The sequence below is a fragment of the Trachymyrmex septentrionalis genome, unplaced genomic scaffold, assembly GCF_001594115.1.
Source record: "Trachymyrmex septentrionalis isolate Tsep2-gDNA-1 unplaced genomic scaffold, Tsep1.0 scaffold119, whole genome shotgun sequence".
NCBI lineage: Eukaryota > Metazoa > Arthropoda > Insecta > Hymenoptera > Formicidae > Trachymyrmex > Trachymyrmex septentrionalis.
The window spans coordinates 907,516-911,358 of NW_017304320.1; positions in this window are offsets into that span (position 1 = coordinate 907,516).

A 3,843-nucleotide genomic window follows, 5' to 3' on the forward strand; every position below is an offset into this window, starting at 1 on the left:
ATTATTCAACTCAAATGATACGTATCATTTACATAAAAATTAAATCTAAATATTACGTTAGTATTCCAAGGATTAGAACAGACTCTCTGTATCTAAAATAATAATAATAAGTAAGTTTCAAGGCTAATGAGAATCAGCGAGATTGCGCACAGTAGTTAATTAGTAAAATTACCTCTTCATGAAAACCGATGTCTTTTTTTATTTCGTAATCTTGACCGTTTCAACTTACTTTGAAGTCACCCTCAGCAATATTACAATTAAAATTGGCCAAAAAAGTCATCACAGTTTCTTCTGAAAAAAAAAATAATATTACAAAATTGCATTGCCCAACTCAACCCAAGTGATACGTATCGTATATATAAAAAATTTGATGTCAATAACTTGGCGCAAAAGTTACAATTGGAAATTGTGTTACTCAATCCAAGTGATTTTCTTCCAGTTTTTAAGTTCACGGAATAAGATCTCGAGTTTTCGATGAACCGCATTATCAGAGTCGACAATCCCACTGGAAGATTAATTCCATCTCGGATTGGATTCGACAACGGAAGGGTTAAAGGGGGAAATCGCGAGAGCTCGGGGCTATTTGAAACGCATTCGCACGCGCAATCCTGCGATTACACCGACGTCGTCACTATTACTTTAACAGTTACACTTTCTCCTCGACGTCTCTCCGCCGACGTAGTTAAGGAGAGAGCAGACCGCGAGCGTGCTGGGGAAATGATTGTTGTTGAACGAGGTGGTTATTTAAAATATGCAACTCTCTCCCGTTATATTAATGATCTAACTAGCGCACAGCAGAATAGAAACGCTCTTAGATAATATTAATATTCTATCTCTCCGTGGCATAACCCGAATCACCCGATTCTCTCCTCTCACGGGAGAATGAATCCCTTCGATACACATAATCTCTTTTTTTATCTTTAACTACCCGCCAAGAGAAGACGGCGATCAAATTGATGTCGCGCGAATACCATCAGCATCGAGAGAAAAATGTCGGTGATTATAATTTGCAAAGTAATTATTAGCTTGGAAGCTCGATTTTTACAGTTATTATTATAGTGTTAGTATAATAATTATTATATTTAGAATTTTATACGTTAAAAAAAATGGGTGTCCCTAAAAATGACTATAAATTGTAAGTTATTAAAGAATCTATTTTTAACTACATGAAATGTCACTCTTGTCATTTTATTCGTTTGGTGGCACAAATAGAAGATCTGAAAAAATCAATAACTTTGTAAAAGGAGGCTGTTGAAAAAGGTAAGCCGATTTTGATTGTAAAAAAGAAATTAAAAGGACTTGACTGAAAAGTCACTTAACTGTAATTATAAAAATAGAACAGCAAATTTATTTTACTGTGAAATTATAGTCACAAGTATCCAACATTCTTCTCCTTGCAGAGTTTCACACGGATATACCTTGCTACCCGGAGGTTTCATTGGTGATTTGTTCTCGAGATGCGCGTCCCGCTAATTGGGGGGGGGGGGGATCGATCGGGACGGCTTTATCCTGGCTCCAGTTTCACGACGTATGAATAAATAAAGCGTGTAAACCGGGTATCGCACGCCAGGCTTTCGAAACCTCGGCGAGAAAAGCTCGCCGAGATTGAGATACGGAGGTCCCCGAGCGGCCTTGCACGTTAAAGACCGCGATAAGAGAGGTGACTGGCCGTGGCCGTCCGTCTGCGACTTTCTTTCAGCGCTAAGGCCAAACAGCCGAGAGTCTAATTGTTTCCCGGTGAAAGAAAATAACGCTCATTATATGCGCTGCGAAACGAACGGACGGACGGCTCTTACCGTTTAATCTTCTGCATTTTTTCACTTGTAAAAGGGAAAATATTGCACAACTGTGGGTAAATATAGGAAACTTTGATTAAATCGTCAGAGCAAGAAACTTGAAAAAAATGTAGATGTATGTATAGACACATTAGCCCTAATTTCCGGAATTTCCGGGTTCAGACCCGGCGAACGTTTCCTTCAATTTACTTGTGAAAAATTGTTTATAACAAGCTTACGTTATTTTAGGTTACGTGATCTTATTCTTCAAATTTTGATCTTCAAAATGAAAAAAATCCAACGTAAATAAATATCTTGTTCTATTATAAAGTGAGTTTGATGCTTAATAATATTTTGTTTTCTCTTTGAAGTTTTGTAATTTCCAGTTCAAGCAAACTGCGTGCCAATTATTTGTCAATTTTGAAACACAATCTTAGTAGAGGAGCACAGATTCTGCCAAACGCGTAAGGCATGTTCTCTGACACTTTTCAAGTAAATTGACACTCTAAAGAATGAAATCTCATTCTTGAAAATCGATCCGCTCTTTTTCAAGCACTGGCTTTTCGCTCCTTAGAGTGAGATTCCACTCTAAGGAATTGAAGGGTAAGAAAATCAACCAATCGGAGTCTTTTATTTCATGAAAAGAGAGAAAATGGTGGACTCTCATTGGTTTATTTTTTATGCATTATGTATTAAGCCGATACTCTATGCTCTCGCCTTTAGGCTCGTTCAATTAAGTTAACTTTAAGCAAAGGTACATTAATTTAAGGTACACTGGTCCCGCGAACACCGACAGAAATTTCAGAGTGAATACTAATTAAAGTTATTATACTAAGTATAGCATTTTGAAATGAGACGTAACAGTTTAGTACATTTCTGGTTATCACAACCTTGTTACTTTAATTAAAGTATTTATTCAGTGAAGTAATACGTCTATATAACTGTACTTTTTAAGCCTCTTGCTGATGATTTTATGATATTACGATATTGATTTTACGATAACCAAAAATGTCGCTTTGTGTCACAAAGTACTGCTTCGTGTCATTCTTTGTTGACACGTCTTGTTGGTTTACTCGGAATATTTTTCTCAGCGTAATCTCCAAGTCACGCAACGTTATATTAGGTGTAGTAAAAAGTCATCGTGTATTTTTTAGCTCAAAGTTGTATATACAATATCTTCGTCAATAGTGAATGAAATTCAAATTTGAAAAAAGGGTTTTAAAGCTTGAAATCTCTACTTTTAAAAGCTTATCACATTTTTTAAGTTTATACGAGTTTGATAATTTTTACATACCAAAACCTACGAGCTGAAAAAGACGAAAAATTTTCTTCTCACTTTGTGGATTTGTAACGTGTCCAAAACGAATTTGAGAAAATTTTCGATTACCTATCGTGAAAGCTTGATACTTTCCCTACAAAATCGTTTTTTTTAAATATTCCTACGACTTTTGATTACTGAGTTATCGCGGATTAAATAAAAGAATTATTTTGACTTTAATTGCTCATAACTCCATTAAAAATTGTCGTATCGTATAATTTAAAAAAGAGATTTTTAAAGCTGAAACTTTACTCTATCAAGATATATTTATATTGTTGGTAAGAAAGTAATTGCGGTTTTTACTGATAGATGTCTTTTAAAAAAACGCGATGACTTTTTACTACACCTAATATATGATTAAAACTTGATACGCGATCAAGAAAGCTCATTTATTATAATCCGTCCTCAAACCGTTATTTACAAAACTCAATGACTTCATTATCCGTATCATAATTTATCGTTACAATTTATTAAACCCATAAACCCATTTATCGTGAGACGCTTTATTATCTTAAAAAAAAAAGAAAAGAGACCTTGATGTTTGCCCTCGACGCTCGTACTTGGGGATGGGTGTTAATGACGTCATCGTGCGTGCAGTTTCGCCGACGCATCGATTGCGATCGCGTTCCCCGAATTACCATCCCCCCCGGCGATCTCGCCCCTTAACACGCATCGGGACATTTTCTCGCGCGGAGGGGGGGGGAGGAGAACGGGACGTCATTGTATCCCGCGGGAGGGGGGGGGAGCGGA